At 45.8% G+C, this 25009-nt stretch overlaps 1 protein-coding gene across 4 annotated transcripts in view; it reads right to left on the bottom strand.

Annotated features, from left to right (window-relative positions):
* The window catches only part of ACTMAP (actin maturation protease), a 421926-nt gene that overhangs the window by 351478 nt on the left and 45439 nt on the right, over window positions 1-25009 (bottom strand). The window contains exon 1 of one of the 4 annotated variants that reach the window (XM_073641498.1): window positions 18891-19062. The exons of the other annotated variants lie outside the window; for them this stretch is intronic. The gene's annotated coding sequence lies outside the window, so the exon portion shown is untranslated. Of the gene's footprint in view, window positions 1-18890; window positions 19063-25009 lie in introns of those variants that run through there. 4 annotated transcript variants of the gene reach the window in all.

Genomic DNA, 25009 nt, shown 5'->3' on the forward strand with positions numbered 1-25009 from the left:
TCAACGGAATGTGAAGGTTGCAGCCAATCAGTAGCTAATGATTGGCTGCAGCTATCACGTAATGTCCCCTGCTGGTAGAAGAAGATATGAAAGCGGATGGGGTCACATTCATTGGTGCGGTGGAACAGTTGGGGTCTACTAGATGAATATATGTTCTTTTTTATTTTAATATTCCCTTGGGCCCATTTTTAATATTAAAACATGTAGTGGAAAATTCCTTTAAGTCCAATAGTAAACTGCACTTCCACTGACCACAAACCTTTAAAGTGAAGAGAAAAGCTTGAACTGGGGGCCTAGATGTGAAGTTTTAACTACTTGCAAAGGCCAAAGTCTAACTTTGGTAATCATTACAGCTCTTTTCCATGTCGGTAGTGGTAAAGAGAATATGTCACTTTAAGAGACCTTTTAAAGGGGGCTGGTCACGTTGTACATGCAGTCCTACCTGTTGCAGCCTGATCTGGAGCAGGAGGAACTGAGCAGATTGATATATAAGTTTGCGATTAAATAATTAGTATAACTTGTACTTTTTTCCTCTCTCTTTCTATGCTTAAGAGTCCAGCGGGCGGTCCAACGTAATGATTGACAGCTATCTCTGCATGCATGTTTTCAATTAATAAAACACAAGTTATTCTAAAACTTTTCCCAGAAAAATATATATCAATCTGCTCAGCTCCTCTTGCTATATACTAGGGTTGTGGAACCTTTTTCTGCCTTTTCAATATTTATAACATTATTCGGGGGCTGTACAAAATCATCAACTTGAAAATGGTAAGTTGTTCCGAACACTATTGCATATTTACATGACCCCTCAAAAGGGGGAAATTCATTACTGCTCACATTACATTTTAAGAACTCAAACAGTGAGATGAATGCAGTATACAGCACATAGGATACATAGGAGACACTGGTGCTGGAACATATACATCACATAGAAGATGCTGGGGCTGGAGCATATACATAACATAGAAGATGCTGGGGTTGGAACATATACATCACATACAAGATGTTGGGGCTGGAGCATATACATCACATAGGAGATGCTGGGGCTGGAGCATATACATCACAGGAGAAACTGGGGCAGGAGCATATACATTACATAGGAAATGCTGGGGAGGAGATTACGCAGCACAAAGGAGACACTGGAGCAGGAGCATATACATCACATAGGAGATACTGGAGTAGGGGCATATACATCACATAGGAGATGCTGAAGCAGGTGCTTATACATCACATAACAGATGCTAAAGCTAGAGCATATACATCACATAGGAGACGCTGGAGCAGGAGCATATATATCACAAAGGAAGCAATGGGGCAGGAGCATATACATCACATAGGAGATGCTGGGGCTGGAGCATATACATCACAGGAGAAACTGGGGCAGGAGCATATACATTACATAGGAAATGCTGGGGAGGAGATTACGCAGCACAAAGGAGACACTGGAGCAGGAGCATATACATCACATAGGAGATATTGGAGTAGGGGCATATACATCACATAGGAGATGCTGAAGCAGGTGCGTATACATCACATAGGAGATGCTAAAGCTAGAGCATATACATCACATAGGAGACGTTGGAGCAGGAGCATATATATCACAAAGGAGACACTGGGGCAGGAGAATATACATCACATGGGAGACGCTAGGGGTGCTGTCTTCATCAGAAAGACAGGAGCGAAAAGTGCGCTAACTCCACCCACAAAGAACCTCCTGATGCTGCCACTGGCCAGAGTCAGGACATAGTGTTTCATTGCATGTGCCGCAGTGTTCAGTAGTGAATGCGGCATGTGCGTGATTGCAGTGTAAGGTGCAATTAAAAGGTGCAATTAAAGGGCCAGCAAAATGACAGGTTCCCTTTTAATTTTACACTCTTTATTATGCCTGTGATAACATTGAACAAAAAATAGGAACTAGTTTGGCTGTAATGAACACCAATAAATGAAACTTTAAGAAAAAGTGGAGATTCCCTTTAAGAATTTTCTGACAGTAGATGCAAAGAGCAAAGTGTTTCTTAAAATTCTTTGCAATTGTAATGAATGTAATAATAAAGAAAAAGTGAGTCAGCCTGGAGGAGGCGCCGGCCTTGTTCTGAGTCTCCTGAATTTAGTTGTGAATGTATTTGGACAATGAAATCAATAGTTCAGTGGAAGTGAAGGGTCAGCGGCCCCTCTCCGCCCTGCGCTCTGGGTGTGGCTACTGCACAGTCCTGCTTAGATCCTCTGTGCTGGGAACAAGCCTGTACTTGCTGGCTCTGCCTGACTCTGTGACTTTACCCTCTATGATATCACAGATCAGCCATAAAGCCAGAGAGAGGCAACCTGTGATCTCACCGATCTCTAAGCATTAACCCGTTCACTGCACAGGAGTGGTGGTGAAACTACAACTCCCAGCATGTTTCCGAACAGTCAGAGAGTACGCTGTGACCTGTGGGGAATGTGCTCCTACACGACGCGTTCTCTGCTAATGATTGCTCGACTTTCCATACACCACATTACAAGTCCGCCAGCAGCAATGCAATCAGTTTTGCTTATCTGTACATAACCGTCAGTGAACATAACCCAGATCTTTTCTCCTCTACCTGAGAGCTATTTGCAAATTGTAACATGTCCTAATATTTAACCAAGTCCATCAAACTCTTAATTTACATATATACAACGTCAGCTCCTGATCCTGCCTTCTCAACCATAGTATACAGCAATAAATGCTAAATATAGGGCTGCAAGTGCACCCCAACAGCTTACACTGCAAGTGCACCGCAAGAGCCTACACTGCAAGTGCACCCGAGAGCTTACACTGCAAGTGCACCCCGAGAGCTTACACTGAAAGTGCACCCCGAGAGCTTACACGGCAAGTGCACCCGACAGCTTACACTGCAAGTGCACCCCGAGAGCTTACACTGCAAGTGCACCCAAGAGCTTACACTGCAAGTGCACCCCGAGAGCTTACACTGGAAGTGCACCCCGAGAGCTTACACTGCAAGTGCACCCCGAGAGCTTACACTGCAAGTGCACCGGAGAGCTTACACTGCAAGTGCACCCCGAGAGCTTACACTGCAAGTGCACCCCGAGAGCTTACACTGCAAGTGCACCCCGAGAGCTTACACTGCCAGTGCACCGGAGAGCTTACACTGCAAGTGCACCCGAGAGCTTACACTGCAAGTGCACCCCGAGAGCTTACACTGCAAGTGCACCCAAGAGCTTACACTGCAAGTGCACCCCGAGAGCTTACACTGGAAGTGCACCCCGAGAGCTTACACTGCAAGTGCACCCCGAGAGCTTACACTGGAAGTGCACCCGGAGAGCTTACACTGCAAGTGCACCGGAGAGCTTACACTGCAAGTGCACCCCGAGAGCTTACACTGCAAGTGCACCCCGAGAGCTTACACTGCAAGTGCACCCCGAGAGCTTACACTGCAAGTGCACCGGAGAGCTTACACTGCAAGTGCACCCGAGAGCTTACACTGCAAGTGCACCCCGAGAGCTTACACTGCAAGTGCACCCAAGAGCTTACACTGCAAGTGCACCCCGAGAGCTTATGACGCGCCCCCTGGGCCAGTGTTGTTTGGGGGATACCCGGAGCCGGATCAGATGGGGGTTGTAGTCTCCGAGTGGCGGTGACCCGGTCCGTGCCCAGGGTGTCAAGCTCAGTGTGTGGCAGTCCTACAGATGTTGCTGGATGTTCTTTAGTGTCGACTACGCCACCCGTTGATTTGCGGTCAATACGGCCGCCGCTGCAGCAGGGTCCGCTGAGGCTGGTGGTGTGTGTGCAGCTTCTGATAGTATAACCCCCAACGGGAGGGGTATAGCCTCAGGGGGTCAGGTGTAGAGGATGGTGGTAGTGAAGGTGCAGGATGATTCAGCAAGAAGACTCAGAGTCGGGCTGTGCAGTTCAGGGGTTTTTACTTACGGGTGTTCTTATGGTCACTCTGGCCTGAAGCGACCACCCGAGCCGTGCTGCGTCCACCAGGTCCTGGACTCGGCTAACCCCCAGGCAGTTCTGGAGCGTGGTCCTGAGCTCCTGTCTGACCTTCCCTCTCTTCTGGCCGTTCTCACCAGGGATCCACCTATGTCCGGCTCCCTCGGGTCTCTTGGTGGGTACACCCCTTCTGGGTTCCCTGACCCTATACTTGGTCTGCCTTCCGGGTGGATTGGTGAGGGTCGTGGCAGATCCTGCCCACGACCTCCGGTCTCTGGCTAAGGTGTGCTTTTCTCTCTGCCAGCTTGGGATCCGGTACCCTAGGTGCCAACCCTTCACCCTGTTGCTTGTATTCTGGGGTCTTGGGGTTCCTTCTCCTTCTCTCTGGGTCCTTCTGACTCCTCTCTCTCTCTTGGCCTTGGAGCTGGGCCCAGCCGGAACCACGACTCCCTGTCAGCCCTTCTGGCTGAGCTTCTCTGCTCTGCTCCTCAGGTTACACTCTGACAGACTGACCCTGATCTAAGATGGTGCCCACCTTATATACTCCCTCTATGTGTGAGCTCATGTGACCAGCACCCAATGAGCTCCTAGCCTTACCCAGACTGCTCCCCCTATCTGCCCCTACACTACTGGGATGTTCCACCCCCCTCCCACTCCAGCCAGGGACAGACACTATCGTACCTGCACATAAACTGGTGGGAGTACCGTCGATCTGTCCCCCGGAAATGGGATGTATGTAGTGTATGCAGCCTACTGAGCTCAGTTCCACACTCCATCCTTACCCGGGAGTGGAATACCACACCTCTGGGTTGAGGTGTAATACCCCTGTAGCAGCCAAGTCCTCAGGGTGCTACATTCCCCCCTGGTAAATCACAGCACGTCCTCGGGCTGTAAGAGAACAAAAACATCCAAACATACAATTTTTTTTCATAAAACATAAACATATAAAACATCATATATTATCAGCATAAAACTTCTTCATATAAACATTCTTGTTCCTCCGGCCACGGTGCAACTTGTGACCGGGTAAAGTGCGACAGTCTCTTTAGTAAAAACAACAGTTTCCTATAAAACCGGTAGGGGGCGCCTTAGAAAGCGCAACTATATACAAGGGAAGGTATGGCCGCTCTCAGTCCTCGGCCAGGTATAAGGAAGGAATGACCGCTCTCAGTCCTCGGTCAGTGGGATTAAGGGAAACACAGGTTAACAGTTTACACTTGTCCCAACGGGGACATATTTAAAGCAGCAACAGTTCACTGTACCCCGACGGGTAACTATTTACAGTCTCTTTACCGTACTTTAACGACGGCGTCCTCCTGCTCCTTCTTTATCTTCAGACCCGTCCGGGTCCTCTTGCTCCTCCTCACACCGCAGCTCCTCCTCCGTCAGGCGATGCACATGGAGGGCGTAGGGTCCTTTGGCACATTTGTGCCGGGTGAACGTGACCTCGTCCCCTACGTACAGGTCACGACCTCTGTGTCCCTCCGGCAGATGGCTCTCTACGTCTCTGCGGGTTACAAAGACGTCGCCGGGGGTATGATGGTCTCTTATGAAGCCCCACCCATGCTGCAGGTTGAATTTAATCACAGTCCCGGTGGTACGGGGACCATGAGCTGCACGGGGGTTCCTCCTGGTCCGGCTCTTCTGCCCTGCGCTCTGTTCCTGCAGCCGCTGCTCACGGATCCGCCTCTCTTTCCGCTCTTGCTCGAAGGCTGCCAACTGCTGGCGGCAGCACTCCACTCGCTCTGCTGCGGCTGCCCGCGTTTCTTGAGTGAACCCCATGAGGTCTCCTCCGGTGGGGTCCCACTCGAATTGTGCTTCTTCTAGCGGGAGCGGGGTTCTCCTGACGGGCTTCGGAGCCGGAATCAGGGGCTCGCACAGGGGCCTTGCTCTTTGGAGTTCCAGTTGGTAGTACTCCTGGGGCCATACAAAGGGCTGCCCATCCGGGCACGTGTGCTGGGCAAATAGATCTTCGCCCAGGTGCGGCACTCGAGATGTTGAGGGCGCGTTGATGGTAGCGGCGCCCGGGTTGACCAGGCCTTGCGACCAGGCTTGGGGCACCCTAAAGGTAAAGGGCACCGTAAGGACGGCGGCGCCCGGGGGTACTCGGCCCTGCGACCAGGCCGGTGGCTCCGCGGAGGTAGGGGGCGCTGTTGGAATTGCGGCGCCCGGAGGTACTAGGCCTTGCGACCAGGCCGATGGTATTTCCTGTTTGGTCGCGCTCCGGGTCGAGGCGTGTGACGTCACAGGGGTCGCGGCCGCGGCTTCTACTTGAGGCCTAGTCCGGCACGGTGACGATGCAGCGACGGGCACGGCAGGGGGAATTTCGGGCTCTGCGACGGGGAGCTGGGACAGGTACACGGTTTCTTGGCTCGGGGTAGAGACGTCCCCTTTACCTGCCTCAGTCCGTTCAGCTCCCTTCTCGGCGCCGTCTCCGGCCTTCACTCCTCCTGCACCATCCTCAGAGGCGGTCTGTCTCCTCGTCTCGGGTGGCGTGCTCCGCTGACGGGTTCCGGTCTGCTGGGCCATCTCACGGCTCCACTCCGTCAGCGTGTCTTGCTGCACCTGGGCCATCCTCCGTGCGAGGCCCTCCAGCGCGGTCTGTGCACACTCCCGGTCTCGGGGGAGCTGTGCCAGGATCTCCACTAAGCCTAGTGGGGTTGTTGCTTGCAGCAGGCTCCTGACCACTGGGTCGGTGCTGCCTGTCTCTCCCTCCATCTCCGGGTACGCTTTCTCTGGACTCCTCTCCAGACTTCTTGTCTCCGGGTGCGCTCTCTCCAGACTCCTCCAGGCTGCACCCATCTTCGCTGTTTTGTTCTGTCTCCGCCCACATTGAGGGTGGTCCCGGGGCAACTTAGTGATTGTCAGTTCCAGGGGCAGTTCTCTCACGCTGATGGACACTTCCAGCATCACAGTCTCTGTTGGTGGGCGCGGTTTCCGCTTTTGGCGCCATTCTTCGACCTGGCCCACGATGGGAGGTGACCTCTTGCCACCCTCTGGCACGCCCATAATGGCGTCCGCTCTTCCAAGGCGGGAAATCTTTGGAAATGGCGGGAATCGTCTCCCAGTGGCGGGAAACTCCATGGATGGCGGGAAAAAGCTGCAAATGGCGGACAACCGGCGGGAAACGACCTGTGATGGGGTCCGTTGGCGGGGACCCTCCGGAACCGGCGGGAGACTTCTTTTTGAGGTAACGGTGAACTTTTCTTCAGGCACGCAGTACCCGGTTGTTGCGGGCACGTGATCCTGCCGACTACGCCAAAATTGACGCGCCCCCTGGGCCAGTGTTGTTTGGGGGATACCCGGAGCCGGATCAGATGGGGGTTGTAGTCTCCGAGTGGCGGTGACCCGGTCCGTGCCCAGGGTGTCAAGCTCAGTGTGTGGCAGTCCTACAGATGTTGCTGGATGTTCTTTAGTGTCGACTACGCCACCCGTTGATTTGCGGTCAATACGGCCGCCGCTGCAGCAGGGTCCGCTGAGGCTGGTGGTGTGTGTGCAGCTTCTGATAGTATAACCCCCAACGGGAGGGGTATAGCCTCAGGGGGTCAGGTGTAGAGGATGGTGGTAGTGAAGGTGCAGGATGATTCAGCAAGAAGACTCAGAGTCGGGCTGTGCAGTTCAGGGGTTTTTACTTACGGGTGTTCTTATGGTCACTCTGGCCTGAAGCGACCACCCGAGCCGTGCTGCGTCCACCAGGTCCTGGACTCGGCTAACCCCCAGGCAGTTCTGGAGCGTGGTCCTGAGCTCCTGTCTGACCTTCCCTCTCTTCTGGCCGTTCTCACCAGGGATCCACCTATGTCCGGCTCCCTCGGGTCTCTTGGTGGGTACACCCCTTCTGGGTTCCCTGACCCTATACTTGGTCTGCCTTCCGGGTGGATTTGGTGAGGGTCGTGGCAGATCCTGCCCACGACCTCCGGTCTCTGGCTAAGGTGTGCTTTTCTCTCTGCCAGCTTGGGATCCGGTACCCTAGGTGCCAACCCTTCACCCTGTTGCTTGTATTCTGGGGTCTTGGGGTTCCTTCTCCTTCTCTCTGGGTCCTTCTGACTCCTCTCTCTCTCTTGGCCTTGGAGCTGGGCCCAGCCGGAACCACGACTCCCTGTCAGCCCTTCTGGCTGAGCTTCTCTGCTCTGCTCCTCAGGTTACACTCTGACAGACTGACCCTGGTCTAAGATGGTGCCCACCTTATATACTCCCTCTATGTGTGAGCTCATGTGACCAGCACCCAATGAGCTCCTAGCCTTACCCAGACTGCTCCCCCTATCTGCCCCTACACTACTGGGATGTTCCACCCCCCTCCCACTCCAGCCAGGGACAGACACTATCGTACCTGCACATAAACTGGTGGGAGTACCGTCGATCTGTCCCCCGGAAATGGGATGTATGTAGTGTATGCAGCCTACTGAGCTCAGTTCCACACTCCATCCTTACCCGGGAGTGGAATACCACACCTCTGGGTTGAGGTGTAATACCCCTGTAGCAGCCAAGTCCTCAGGGTGCTACACTTACACTGCAAGTGCACCCCGAGAGCTTACACTGCAAGTGCACCCAAGAGCTTACACTGCAAGTGCACCCCGAGAGCTTACACTGCAAGTGCACCCCGAGAGCTTACACTGGAAGTGCACCCCGAGAGCTTACACCCCCAAAGGGGCTGAGTGCTGTATGGTGGCATAGAGCAGGAGGAGCTGAGCAGATTGATATATAGTTTTATGATTAAATATTTAGTATAACTTGTACTTTTTCCCTCTCTCTTTCTATGCTTAGGAGTCCAGTGGGCGGTCCTTCTTAATAAAAAACAACTGTGTATGCTTGCTTTAAATTAATAAAATATAAATTAAACTGACTCTTCCTCAACAAAATTACATATCAATCTTCTCAGCAGCTTCTGCTTTATACCAGCCGGACATGATGTCCAAGGTGACAGGTTCCCTTTAAATTTTGCCTTCCTTTTATGGCTTCTCCTGTTTGTGACCATATGGAACAAAGAATAGGAACGGCTCCATTCTTCTACAAATAAATCCCAGTTTTATATAATAAAAAAAAAATCTGCCGCTTTCTAAAATACTTTGCAATTCAATTTTTTCACCATCTGTAATATATCTGCTTGCTTTCATTGAATAGAACTTATAGCCTACGCTGATACATTGTAACAAACAAGAGATAGAATTGTGCTGCAGATGTTTTCGTTCGGCTCACAGAGGATTATCTAGACTGGTAACAATAAGTCTTCAGCTGTGAGAAGTTTGGGTTTTGTAAATATGAGCTTCTCAGTTCACTGACAGCAAGCAGAACTCTGAAACGTGGCGAGAAAGTGAAAGAGGAGTTGCATAACTTTCATTATGCAATCTCTATATTAAATAGGACAAGCCCTTTAACCGCTGAGCCGGATATGTTATGTAACGTTATGGAAATGAAGTACGTTTGGTTTTTGAACTAGTTGATATAAAGCTGCACATTGCAGAGCATTGTGCAGAGAATGCCATGCATCAGTCCCTGCGACCACCGAGGCTCACAATCTACTCACCTTTTATTAAAGGGGTGGTCTCCTCAGCAGAGGGCCTCTGGTTTGGCTCCTGGATCCTCTAATAACCTTCATTACATTTATTTTGACCCTTTTGTCACTTTTTTCCTGTTCTGTTGCCGATAGGTCTCCTTGCACTACAGTCCATTATGTCTCTGCACACCTGTAAGTTGCACTTACCCGATTGACATTTACTTTTGCAAATACATATACAAGAATCTACGTGTGCATACATCAATGCTATTTTACCATCTTATTGGGGAATAGTTGAGCTGCCTCCGTTGACAATATATTGCTTACAGATCCTATAAAATGGTGAGATTTGTCAATGACTAAAGGTCGTCTCCCCAATTGCTGGGGTCAAGAATGCAAATTTTTGCAATAGTTTTGGATTCATCACATGTAGACCTTGAAATTGACAGCACGTCTACTGCAACGTACGGACAGTCTGCCTTCTCTGTGCCACGCTCAGTAGCCATCCAAATGGCCACCCAGGATGCATGATACCAGTGTAAACAGCTCCTGGGCCTGCATGGATGCACAATTTGGCAGACTACAGAAGAAGAATGAATGTAAAACACACAAAAAAACAACCAAAAGTACCATAAAATGCACAAAAACCCGAGAGGTGCAAATGTCCAGATGATCAGTTCATTAGTGGAGCCAGAAGGTCGCTGAATACATAAAGCACCACAGGGCGCAATATAAAGGGGATGTCTCAAACGATCTAAGGGTGTTGGTTCCCAAAGTAGATGCTTATTCAGAGAAATCTTATGCTTGACTCACATTAGTTTTTTGGGGGGTTCTGGAGTCTTGATGAAATCTGCTGTCAACTATCTCGCATCTTTAAAGAGGACCTGTCATTTGCCATAAATATTTAATTTTTTTTACCCAGTGTAAATGCCGCTGTTCTCCTGAATCCGACGATGATTTTCTTTTGTTCCTGCTGCTCTCCATTCTTGATATATGACCCCCTCTTAACTGGAAATAAATGTAGACTTCTTAGCCAAGTGGGCGTGGTCAAATGCTGCCCTTCTCGGTGACCACGTTGGTTTTAAAAATACCAGATTTACATACAAGAAAGAAGGGGCCATATCTAAGCAACAGAGAGGCGCAGGAACAAAGGAGGAACAACGTTGGATTCAGGAGAACAGCAGTAAAAAAAAAAATTACTTATTTGTGGGAGGTGACAGGTCCCCTTCACGTTTACATTTTAAGACCATGTTGATTTTAGATACAACATACTTTACTGTTTGTTATAGTTTATATGTCCCCAAAGTTACGACATAGCACTTCATTAAAGCATCAGAATTCAGAAATCGGAGACAAATTAGTCACAGATAAAAAAGAGATCTATGATAATAGAAAGCATACAATTTTTATTTAGATGATATTAAAAAAAAGTTATACATGATTAATAAAACCAAATAAAAAACAAGGATACATCAGGAAGAAGCAACTTAGACTTAGCATCGAATTTAAATAAGAAAATAATCTACCCAAATATAAATATTCGTGATAAGTGATAATAGGTATTTTTGATATACATGTGCATATAAAGTGCCAGTGCATAAGATTATAGCTATAAATCTATGAACATGGGGCACCCCCAGAAAGAAGCCATTGCGATGAAACGTGCGTCAGGGTTAACAGGAGCACAGACCAAACCACACAGCTCCACTCTCTGCAAGAGTCTATATATATCAAGGTAACCTCTTTACCTATAGATTCTTAAGGTGTTCACTTACCCTACGACCAATACAAGCCTAGTTTTCAGGTTGATGTGTTCACAGTATATAGATTGAGTGGTTGATCTAATAGGAAGATAATTTATGTAGGATTTGGTCAAAATGATGTTCATAGATATATAGTAATAATTGTATGCACTGGCACTTTATATGCACCTGTATATATATAAATACCTATCATCACTTATCATGTATATTTGGGTAAATTATTTTCTAATTTAAATTGGATGCTATTGGTCTTTCTGATGTATCCTTGTTTTTTATTTGGTTTTATTAATCATGTATAACTTTTTTAACATTATCTAAATACAAATTATATGTTTTATTTTATCATAGATCTCTTCTTTATCTGTGACTAATTTGTGTCACATTTCTGAATTCTGATACTCTACTGTTTGGTATCATATATATTTTTATAGTGGTCAGAGCTCCTTTATAGATAAGACAGTGCTCCAAATCACCACTAGAGGGAGCTAAGGAGCCTACTATTTACCCACTAAACTCAATAGCTCCCACTAGTGATGGCCACAGGCAGGTAGAATTCCACAATTGACTCTGAGGCTATGGAAGCTATTTGGAGCTCCTACTATTATATATAATAGGACTGGATGCCTGCACAACAAATGAAAAGATTGGTTCAATGAAATCTGATCAGAGATGGTCACGGTGTACACCATCCATAAATTGTTAAAGGAAATATACACTGCTCAAAAAAATAAAGGGAACACTGAAATAACACATCCTAGATCTGAATGAATGAAATATTCTCATTGAATACTTTGTTCTGTACAAAGTTGAATGTGCTGACAACAAAATCACACAAAAATCATCAATGGAAATCAAATTTATTAACCGATGGAGGCCTGGATTTGGAGTCACCCCCAAAATTAAAGTGGAAAAACACACTACAGGCTGATCCAACTTTGATGTAATGTCCTTAAAACAAGTCAAAATGAGTCTCAGTATTGTGTGTGGCCTCCACCTGCCTGTATGACCTCCCTACAATGCCTGGGCATGCTCCTGATGAGGTTGCGGATGGTCTCCTGTGGGATCTCCTCCCAGACCTGGACTAAAGCATCCGCCAACTCCTGGACAGTCTGTGGTGCAACGTGACGTTGGTGGATGGAGCGAGACATGATGTCCCAGATGTGCTCAATCGGATTCAGGTCTGGGGAACGGGCGGGCCAGTCCATAGCTTCAATGCCTTCATCTTGCAGGAACTGCTGACACTCTCCAGCCACATGAGGTCTGGCATTGTCCTGCATTAGGAGGAACCCAGGGCCAACCGCACCAGCATATGGTCTCACAAGGGGCCTGAGGATCTCATCTCGGTACCTAATGGCAGTCAGGCTACCTCTGGCGAGCACATGGAGGGCTGTGCGGCCCACCAAAGAAATGCCACCCCACACCATTACTGACCCACTGCCAAACCGGTCATGCTGAAGGATGTTGCAGGCAGCAGATTGCTCTCCACGGCGCCTCCAGACTCTGTCACGTCTGTCACATGTGCTCAGTGTGAACCTGCTTTCATCTGTGAAGAGCACAGGGCGCCAGTGGCGACTTTGCCAATCCTGGTGTTCTGTGACAAATGCCAAGCGTCCTGCGCGGTGTTGGGCTGTGAGCACAACCCCCATCTGTGGACGTCGGGCCCTCATACCATCCTCATGGAGTCGGTTTCTAACCGTTTGTGCAGACACATGCACATTTGTGGCCTGCTGGAGGTCATTTTGCAGGGCTCTGGCAGTGCTCCTCCTGTTCCTCCTTGCACAAAGGCGGAGGTAGCGGTCCTGCTGCTGGGTTGTTGCCCTCCTACGGCCCCCTCCACGTCTCCTGGTGTACTGGCCTGTCTCCTGGTAGCGCCTCCAGCCTCTGGACACTACGTTGACAGACACAGCTACCCTTCTTGCCACAGCTCGCATTGATGTGCCATCCTGGATGAGCTGCACTACCTGAGTAACTTCTGTGGGTTGTAGGGTTCATCTCATGCTACCACGAGTGTGAAAGCACAACCAACATTCAAAAGTGACCAAAGCATCAGCCAGAAAGCATTGGTACTGAGATGTGGTCTGTGGTCCCCACCTGCAGAACCACTCCTTTATTGAGTGTGTCTTGATAATTGCCAATAATTTCCATCTATTGTCTATTCCATTTGCACAACAGCATGTGAAATTGATTGTCAATCAGTGTTGCTTCCTAAGTGGACAGTTTGATTTCACAGAAGTTTGATTTACTTGGAGTTACATTGTGTTGTTTAAGTGTTCCCTTTATTTTTTTGAGCAGTGTATATATATGGATTCAATTGTGGAAAATATATATACACACTGATGAGCAAAGAGCAATACCGCCATTTCCTCGATCCTCCTATACACCCGCATTGTCAATGGGAAGAGGGGAATGGCTGGCCACCAGGCACCCCTGACAGAGGCTTATCTTTGTTAAAAATAAAAGGATTAGGCATGCTGAAATCCAACATGCCTGACCATTTCTTCTCCCTTCATCTGTCATCAGGGGAAGAGCCAGACACTCTTATATATATATATTAGATTAGTTATCTAATATGTATGGGTACATTAAATAAGTCGTCCACTACTCCAATACTGATGACCTATTCTCATTCTGTGGGGGTCCGACAATCATCACCCCCGATAATTAGCTGTGATCAGCTCCTATAGAGGCAGCATGTGCACAATACACAGAACCGGAACAGCACAGCTCCTTAAATTGTGGCCACTTGCGGGTACTGCAGATCAGATCCTATTGAAGTGAATAGGACCCTCATGATCTGATACTGTTGACCAATCCTGAGGATATCGAAATAGTGGACAACCCATTTAACCCCAGGCGCATAGTTTACATTAGTAAATGGACTGGTCCAATTATCCAAAATATTTGCTAATCTGGAAATCGTAATGAAAACAGCGCCACCCTTATCCATAGGCTGTGTCTGGTATTGCAGCTCATTGCAGTGCACAATGCTGGGTTGCAATACTGGACACAGCCTATAGACCAGAGCAGGAAAAGAGGCAAACCATTTTTTTTCCTAAACGCATACAAGAGTTTAAAAGGGACTTTATTGTGGACAGAAAGGGGGATGCTATAAGAGAAATAAGGGACCCCCATGCAACGCTTCCTTTATGTGACTAATATATTCCAGTCTGTAATTAAAAAGTCATTTTTTTTCCGTTATTACAAAACGCTGGAAACTCAAAGGAAGCAATAAGACGTAATAAGAAGGCAGGAGAATTAATTAAACTTCAAAAAGATTTACAAAGAGAAGAGATTGCTCCGCACCGCACACGGAGGAAACCATAAAAATCCCATGCATGTACATCAAGCATCCAGCCCCCGGGAAGGCACAGCACTGAAAGCTTTCTAGGTTTGGGTGATTCCAGAGTCCCGACCTCTGGCAGGATAGAAGATGTGCAGAATGCAGCTGCTGTTCCCTGGCTCCAGAGCATCAATCCGAGCCCGGCATATAATCTATATACCAGCTATACAGCCATCAATGGAAGACAATGACGTGTCCTTCTGTAAATATTTACATCTATTCATCACAGTGAAAGCCGCCATATTGATTGAGACCCTAGAACAGTCCAGCACATCATGGCGGCATTAGCACCAGCAATAGAACAATTATCCCTGCTTTATAGATGGGTTTAGCATCTCTCTGTACATGAAGCAAAGGGCGTACAGGACTTTGGCAGACACTGTATACGGAGGCGTAATTTGAATTGCTTTATGAAGGACATGATATGTTGGCGAGGCGGCAATATCTGCCTGAGGCCACGACCCCACTATCAGTATTTGGTCAGTATTTTTTCTCAGGAGTCGGAGCCAAAACCAGATGAGGAACAATCAGAGAAAAGGTATAATAGAAACAAGTCACCAATTCTGCATTTATCACCCACTCCTGGTTTTGGCTCCCACTCCTGAGAAAAAATACTGACCGAATACTGACCAAATACTGATAGTGGGGACGTGGCCTAACAATGTATATATATTTAGGAACACTTTGAATTTTTGATAAATGAGGGGGTACTTTGACTTGCACTGTTTATAGAGCAGTCTCTTCTTGACACTGTTTATAGGGTAAATATGCCTGATACTGATTATGAGGGAGTCTTATTTGTCAGTTTATAGGTACAGTCTCTGGTTGAACACCTCACCTAGCTCTCTAACAGAGGGGAGCAGTTTACCTTGCAATTTGAGGGAGGAAATACTTTTGCTTGCATTGCTTATGGGGCAGTCTCTGATTGGCACCGTATATGGGGAAACACTTTGGCTTGCTAGGTAAAGGAGAGTATTGCTATGGTTGACCTTGTTAATGTGCAGTCTCTTTCTTACACTGGGAAGGAATATGTTTGGCACTGCTAATAGGGGGTCGGTCTTTGGTTGTCATTGTATATGGGGACAGTCTCTGTCACTGCATGTGGCAAAATACTTTCCCTTGCTCTTTAAATAAGAGCATATTGAGGCTTGCACTAAGTATGGGGGCAGTCTACGGTTGACACTGCCTATGGGGGAACGTGTTGCATTATTCTGAAACTGAAGGCATCTTCCACTGATTGGGGTCAGTCTTTTCCTGACACTTTATTGGGGTACTCTTGATGACATGATTATTGGGGCGGTCTCTTATTGACACTGTGAATGAGTCATCATCTGACTTGCACTGTAAATTAGGATATACTGCATTGTTTATGGGGATAGTCTCCAGTTGGCACTGGTAATAGGGCACTCTGTCAACTATTTTATAGTTTTCCATTACATTATTTTTATAATTTCAAGAAATAAAACTCTTCTTCAATTAAGCACAGTCTCAGCCACTAGGAGGCGCAATCATAGAGGCAGTCAGTATCTGAGCAGGTCTTCATCATGGCACAAATTGTCTGTAATGACTGTAATCCCTAGGAAATCACGCTTCCCTTGTGTCCGAGTGTCCAGATGGACAACAAATCCCTATTTTCACAACCAAAGAGACAACACGTGAATAATGCATGCGCCATTATGACCCCAGAAGACCTATGGGCAGGAGCGGGCAGCTGGCAGAGGGAACGATGACAAAACAGCATTTCCAGTCATCTGCGTTGGACATATTTGTGATACTGTGCCCATCAAAACGTATAGGTTAATATTATACCGATTTTGGATGTATGAATTTTCCAGGAGGGTATGCAACGCATCATAGTGGCCCCATATGGCGATGCACTGAGCGGCTACCACTGTTATAGGGAGCATGGGGACTTATACACTCAGGTTTGTCATGTGCATGAGACTTTTGAGGAATTTAGTGCCTCTGTTGTGTTTTCCGTAGGCGTTTCCATCACTTTTGACAGCAAAAATGGTGAAGGATGAAGCACTATGCGATCAAAGTAATGGAGAACTTGATGGATTCCGTTACGAAAGCTTTGACATAAGAGTGAACTGAGCCTCTAGTGATCCATTGAGTGATCCTCAGGATTTTACAGATTCCCGGATCCCCAGCAGATATTTTAGAGGAACCGGATGACCATCTAATGTGTAGGACACGTTCACCAAATGTTCTTCCAACCATTGTCAGGAGAACCAGATGACCATCTAATGTGTAGGACACGTTCACCAGATGTTCTTCCAACCATTGTCAGGAGAACCAGATGACCATCTAATGTGTAGGACACGTCCACCAGATGTTCTTCTAACATTGTCAGGAGAAAAGTATATTTGTAGACATATGTGAGCAAAGTACAATCTCTTCTCTGATACCAGTGTGGACAACCATAGCTGGTGACAGCAGGCGTCCTCACACAGAAGTATTTCCAAACTGTGACCTGTCCCTTTATTATCAAGTCAGAGGTCAGAAACCACCCAGAACCAAACAGTGACCATGTGTGGCACCAGTGTAAACAGTATCAGCATCTCCTAGGCGGAGGGCCGACAACTTCTAATCCACCACCCAAACTGGCGGCGTATCTGCAACACGTCAACGGGGGAACATGTGAAAGCTAAGCAGTGGACAGGTGACAGCAGCTTTGACATGTAGCCGGGCCAGCCCCTCACAATATCTAATACTGCATGGGCCGCCATCAATTTACTTTCAAAGCACTTTTTTTTTTTCCCAGGGAGAGGAGATAATCTTGTTTACTGTGGAGAAACGATTTTTCACCCTTCGCTGAAGAGAAAACTTAGAGCTGTATTTACATATTACCCGGTGACCAGATAACTTTCACACCAGCTTTTCTTGTTAGGCTGAAAAACCACAATTCGGCCAATTATACATGTCAAAAATGATTAGATCAGAAGTTTCTGCTGCCTCCCCGAAGGCAAAACTGTAAGGCTCAGTTCACATCTTTGTTGGAGGCTGCATTAAAGAGGACCTGTCACTTGCCATAAATATGTATTTTTTACCTGGTGTAAATGCCGCTTTTCTCCTGAATCCAGCGACATTTCTCCTTTGTTCCTGCTCCTCTCCGTTCCTGAGATATGGCCTCCTCTTCCCGGTTTATAAATCTAGTCTTTTTAGCCAAGTGGATGTGGCCATCAACTCATCTCTGTGAACGTCTTCTTGAGTATTGTGCCCAGTTGGCTATTAAGACTAGATTTATATACAGGAAAGAGGACCATATCTCAGGAACGGAGAGGAGCAGGAACAAAGGAAAAACATCGCCTGATTCAGGAGAACAGCGGCATTTACACCAGGTAAAAAATACATATTTATGACAAGTGACCGGTTTTCTTTAAGGGCCTCTATAGCAGGTTATGTCGTCTTTGATGAAAGAAATAGCGCTACATGCAGCACTATGAAACCCAACGGATCCCATTATAAAACAAATCCCAACAGACCCCATTAAAAGTCAGCGGGATCTGTTGGCTGAGGTGGTGTGACGGATCTAGATGTGAACAGAGCCTTACTCAAATATGTTGGCATTGACCAGATAGCACCTCTGTAAGTGAACACTCAAAGTAGTTATACCAAGACTGAAATCCACCACTGGGACCTCCACGGATCAGGAGAATGGAGGTCCATTCAATGTCTAACTGAGTACACAGCCTAGATGATCTCCACCTGTCCCATAGATTTTAAATGGAGCCCCCATTTAAAACCTGTGGGTGCCCATGCTTGGGTGTGGCTCCATGTAAATGGAGAACTTGAGACCTCCTGCTTCTGATCAGAGGGGTCCTCAGTGGTGAATAGGTGAGAACATACAATCTTGGTACAACTGCTTTAAATACACAAATATCAGAACATCATTCATTGCAGTCCAATATCCTAATATTAATAATTATTTTCATTTTTTTTAGTAGGATCTCTAACCCTAAATAAATGTCTATCAATAAGGTTCAACAAAAGATATAACTTTAGTTTTAAAAACATGTACTAATTAATATTCGAATATTTATTTTACATTGATCGCCATACCAAGCTCCAAACTTCTGTCGGTCACTACTAGAGGGAGCACAGGAGCTTACCGCATACTGCTTTATCATTGAGTTCCATGTATAAACTGTATGCAGCACTGCTCCCTCTAGTGGTGAGCTGCAGGGCTGCAAAAATGTTAGCATTTCAAGGGGTTGGACCATTAAACAATATGCAGGGTCTTTAGAGATCTGACTGCTATAAAGTTTTGGGGGCTTTCAGATAAAAAAAAATAGATTTAGAGGGTTTACACTCACTTTAGATTTTACGTTTATCTGATAATGCAGAATGTTTGAACGAGAGCCTGGAACTTACAGGTTTAGTTGAGGCTGGATGAAATGGGTCATACTGTACATTTTCCATATATGAATGAACAGATAGTCCTCAGTGACAGAAGCTGCCTCGGAGGAGTCGGAAAAATGTCTATCATAGTTTAGCAAATTCCTCAGGAGACATGCCGAGACCCTATGAATTTCCAGGCTAGGTGCGAAATACATATGTTCTTACCCAACTAAAACCAGTTTGTATCAAGAACAAATACCTCGTTTAGTCATATCTCTCTCCGAAGTAATTACCAATTATATCAGAACACAAGATAAAATACCTAACCGGAGCCAACAATAAAATAATTAACAAGAAGCACATTATTAATATGAAGCGAAGTCCAGGTTCCTGAAACCATACATATCAGGGCTGTGGCCAGAATGAGGTAAGGCGTCGCAGGGTCCGGGACGCCGGCATAAAACACAACACATGTGTGGAGCCCTCTGCTGGTCCATGCAGAAATTGTACAGATTGCTCCGATTTGCCAATTGTATGCAAAGTGATATTCAGGGATTGAACGATATATGAAAAAAATTCTGCAGATCAGGGGCTGCTTTGCATCTAAACTGTAATGGCTTGTTCACACATAGCACTTTTGATGCAGTTTTTACTCACGTTTTAAGTGCGGAGAAAAAAACAGCAAAATAAATGAGATTTCTAAAATGTCATTCACACTGAAATTTTTGTGTTGCGTTTTTTAAAAATACACAGCACATCGATTTTTTCAGCATTTTTCCTGCACTTTTTCCCTGTTGAGCACAAAAAAAGCATAAAAATGCACCCAAACTGCACGTAATTTATGCTAAGTATGTAAAGAAAATGAAAAGAAAAAACACAAGACCGCTCCATGTGTTAAACCAGTGGGGTAAAGTTGAAAACTGAGGAATCAAGGGAAATGCCCACCAGGTAGGGTAAGGACGTGGATGATGCTCCACCTGCCGAACCTGAAAAAAGTCAGGCACAAACCTTGATAGAAGAGACATCTGGAAGATGCGGTGTTTTGAGCGCTGCCAAGACCACAGAAACAAGGTGACCAGGGAATTGAAACAGAGGGACTTTGTTGACAACGCGTTTCGGAGTTGTTCCAACTCCTTCATCAGATACGGCGTTGGAATAACTCCGAAACGTGTTGTCAAAAAGTCCCTCTGTTTCAATCCAATGGCCACTTTTCTCTGGACCTGGCAGTGCCCAAAACACTGTATCTTCCAGCTGTCCCTTCTTCCATCAAGGATGTGTCCTTTATATGCAGCAAGCAATCCAGACAATTAGAAAAATTGATGTCCTCAAGGAATAGTGATGACTCCTGGGGTGACAAGGAGATGGCTAAAGAAGTAGAGAAAGAAAAAGAGCTGCCAAAGAGGTTATCCTTCCAACCAAAGAAGTAGAGTGTGTAAGAGGGCTGAAAATGGACTGTGAGTAGTTAACGACCCGTGGAGAATTAAAGTGGCCTGAGACCTGGAAATGACTGTTGAGTTCAGCAAAAAGTGGGGTGGTGATTAGAGACAGTGGAAGCAGATGAGTTCTATTGAGACTTGAAAGAATATGTAACATTGTGGACTTTTCCTAGTAAAAGAAACTTTGTCATAACTACAAAGTATGTTGAGTTGTCTGTCCTGAACCTGATGCTGTTAGATCTTATCCATCTTGTCAAGAAACATAAGTTCCAGTTGTTTACTGGAACCACCAAGCACTGAGCCTCAATACTGATGTATAATCACCAAGCTCTGTACCTCAGTGTTGAAGTACAACTACCAAGCTCTAAACCTCAGTACTATTCTATAACCACCAAGCCGAGATAATCATTATTCTTGTATAACCACCAAGATCTGAACTTCAGTATTGAAGTGTAACCATCAAGCTCTGTGCCTCAGTATTGATCTATAACCACCAAATGGTTTGTGACTCAGTGTTGAAGTATACCTCCTAAACTCTGAACCTCAGCACTGATCTATAACCACCAATTTGAGAGCCTCAGTATTGATGCATAACCAACAAGCTCTAGACCTCAGTGCTAAAGTGTAACCACCAAGCTCTGTGCCTCAATATTGATGTATAACCAGAAAGCTCTGTGCCTTATTACTGATTAATAATCACCAAGCTTGGTGCAACAGTTTTAAATTGTACAATCACTAAGATCTGTACCTCAGCATTAAGTGTACATACAAGATCTGTGCCTAAGTATTGATATATACCAAGCATTGAGCCTCAGTATTGATGTATAACTACAAAGCTCATCTGTGACTTATTCTTAATGTATAAAAACAAAGCTCTGTGGCTCAATATTGAAGTGTAACCACCAAGCTCTATGCTTCAGTATTGATGTATAACCAGCAAGCTCTCTGCCTCAGTATTGATATATAACTACCAAGCTCTATGCCTCAGTATTGATGTATAACCAGCAAGCTCTCTGCCTCAGTATTGATATATAACTACCAAGCTCTTTGCCTCAGTATTGATATATAACTACCAAGCTCTATGCTTCAGTATTGATGTATAACCAGCAAGCTCTATGCCTCAGTATTGATGTATAACCAGCAAGCTCTCTGCCTCAGTATTGATGTATAACCAGCAAGCTCTCTGCCTCAGTATTGATGAATAACCACCAAGCTCTATGCCTCAGTATTGATGTATAACCAGCAATCTCTCTGTCTCAGTATTGATATATAACCAGCAAGCTCTCTGCTTCACTCTTAAAGTGTAACCACCAGGCTCTTTGCCATTATCCAAAGTTTATCCCTTAAGTCTGTACCCTCTTTGAGAAACTTTGATCATTACTTTGAACTGCCTCAAATAATGTTAAGTAAACCCTTTCCTGTAAGTACCATGCTGACTCGCATACAACATAAAAAGTGATTCTATTACACAAAGTCATAGTCTGAAAATATTGCCATAGCTTTTTGGCCTAAATCAGCCTCTTGCAGGTACCAGGTTGGGTTGTTTTCAGCCACCTTTCACCGGCTGGCCTCAGCTACAGGAAGCTATCTATCTAATTACTGCTGGAGGGCTTCATCCTGAGAGGGGCACTGTGATACCTTCCCAAAAAATGCACCAGCTCCCTGCCTGATGGCTGAAAGAAGTCTCAGCGCAGTGAGTTGTAGGCTATGGCTCCAGACCCACAAATATGGACTTCTGAATTATTTCAACATTGTGTATTCTTACTGAATGAAGAAAGAAACTCACTTTGCTTATCCACATTTAGTAACAGCAGTATCAGGAATGGTTACCTCTCTCAGGTCAATTGTGTAGAGGACGAAGCTTGAAGCCATGAAAATGTAAGAAAAATGTACCCTCCGTCTAAATTTTATCCAAGTGCTGCTGAGAATGATAATTTTTAAGAAAGCTTAAAAATAATTTAAACATTTTGGTTGTTTACAATGGACGATTATTAGGAAACCTGCCTTCCTAGGATTCTTTCCGAATAATCGTGCAAGCTAAATCCAGCTTAAATCAGATGAATTTCATCATGTATAAGACGAGTCTGATTGGACCGAAATCTGCGTGCGTAAATGCATGTTCATAGATGATATAATAGATCTGAACCATTTACACCAACAGAGATTCTCGTCCTCGTCATCTACTGTAATAGTCCTAAAATAAAACCTTTTTATTCCCCAAGGTGGGATTGTCTTTCAGATGTGTCCTTACACTCTACAATCATTGTATTTGATTGATTAAGCACGTCAGATCAATTATTTTGTAAATAAGAAAAATTGAAATCAGATCAAATGGCCACCTATACACACCAATTTTGGTTTGATTGCACTGAAATTGGTCAGAAATCTGAACGTGTAATGGCACCTTAAAGCTAGCAATACACACTAGATGGCTGTCGGTGGAGAGCCAACTCTGCCATACACGAGCGCTCACTTGGCTGAGCGCTCCTGTGCTCTCTATGAGAAAGCAGGCCCGTGGCATATATCTGGGAGAACAATATGATCGGCACTCCGAAATTGGACATATCTGATCAACAACTCTATTGACGATCAGTCGGCCGACGCCCCTATACACATTAGGCCGTTGGTCAAACCAGTAAATATCGGTGTGTCTAGTCAACATTAGTCTAAAGTGTATGGGGGTCTTAAGGTTGACCATACATATTAGATCTCAGCTGACTCTGACATACACAGGAGCACTCGCTCGATCTCGCGCTCCTGTGTATTATGGGATGGCCGTTGACTGACATATCGGCCATCGGCATATTTCCGGGAGGCCAATATGATCGGCAGTTTGAAATTGGATATGCACGATCGACATCTTCCCTGACCATCGGTTGTCCGGTGCCCCTGTACACTTTATACCTTCGCCTGAACCCGTCAATATTGGCGGCTTCAGCCAACATTAGTCTAATGTGTATGGGAGTCATTAGGCACCAATGAGGCAGGAGACATGGCGGTCAGGCTGGGTAATCCTTTCCTAGCACAGTCCACGTTTCACAAATCTGAGGTCCATCTACTCCTGTTCCCAATGATCGTCTTATATAAACATGGCGCTGATCAGTCCATGAATAAGCAAATTACTTGGTTGTTTGGTTGGATTGTTCATGCGGGCCATCAAATAATTTTTGTTGGCCCCAGGAAATATTCATCCAACAAGAAGCATGCTGTATAGGGACTGACTGATCCTGTTAAAGGGGTTTTCCATTTTCAATAGAGTGAACCCCTAGTGCTTGCAGGTATGTAAAATAACAAAGCGAGATAGTAATCATCCTCCCCAGGCCCGGCTCTCCACCAATGCTCCGTCTCTGTGGTTTGACTGTAGTGGTGACGTCAAGTCTACAGCACTGCAGCCAATCACTGAGCTCAGCAGCTCGTGCCGTCTACATCGTCAGAGTGTCGGACTCCAGTAGGGCGAGTACTATCTGGCTTTGTTATTTTACATAACTGCAAGTGATTGGGGTCCATTTTGTTCAAAGTTGAAAAGTGTTAAAAATGGAAAACCCCTATAATGATCGTTCTGAATCCATACAGCTATGTATGTAATGGAGCAACGATCAGCTTCTCTGTGGGACAATTTATAAGGCCCTGTAAGTCTATGTTCATGCCAACTCTGAACAATCTAGTTGAGGTGTATACCTGTTGATGGATGCATTGTTCAGTGAGCGTACTCCATCATGGTACAGTGAGTATCTCCATGTGACAAGGCGTGTGAGATGGCCTCACATTAAATAATCAGTTTGTTCATGTGGAGTGAGTGTTGTCATCGGGTGACGGCAGTGTTGGCACAATAAAACCTGCTGCTGTGAACACGGCAATGTGCCTGTGTCGGGTAGTCACGAGGAGTTTATTCTGCTTGTAGATTCATGAGAAGTCATTAGGAGCCATGTTATTAGAACATGAGGGCTGTTTGTCTAGTGATGAGACGACAGGTAAAGTTTATTCTTCTTCTCTAACCCTCGAAGGATGCAGTCCAGACACCACCGGGACACCTGGAATTCACCTGAAAGGACCCACCCCCCATCCCAATACTACTTCAAAAGGCCAACATCAGGTTCTGCAGTCTAGACGACGGCCGGAAAGCCGCCTTAGGGTATCTGTATACATATCACATAATATAGGTGATCAGTAGCATTGAGATACAGGACAACTATTGCTCCCGACTCCGAGGTACTTGCACATGCTTGGCTGAGCCAGATGAACACACAAAGTTCTTGTCCAACTTTATTATTATTATTATTATTATTTTAATGGCCTTCATCTCAATCTCAAGCCATGGTGACTTGATGGATGAACGATTTGTAGGAAGAACAATCTTGTGCAAGCCTACATAGGTCCACAAGGGTCATCTCCGCCACTATACTGATTGTATCAAACCATCGGGTTGTTGGTCTTCCGTTTCAACTTGTTCCTTCTATTCTTCCGACAATGAAGTTCTTCTCCTGTAATTGCTCTCTTCGTATGATGTGTCCAAAGTAGGCAAGTTGTAGCTTGGCGGTCCTTCATTCGAGTGACATGTCTGGCTTGATTTGTTCCAAGATTGATTTGTTTGTTCTCTTTGCCATCCATGGTATTGATAACATCCATCTCCAGCAACAAAATTCGAAGGCAACGATTCTTCTTCTGTCTTGTTTCTTTATCGTCCAGATTTCGTGTGCATATGTTACTACAGAAAAA

This window comes from Phyllobates terribilis, unplaced genomic scaffold (genome assembly GCF_046119375.1).
Source record: "Phyllobates terribilis strain yellow unplaced genomic scaffold, ASM4611937v1 Scaffold_7__3_contigs__length_470593459, whole genome shotgun sequence".
In the NCBI taxonomy this organism is placed as follows: domain Eukaryota; kingdom Metazoa; phylum Chordata; class Amphibia; order Anura; family Dendrobatidae; genus Phyllobates; species Phyllobates terribilis.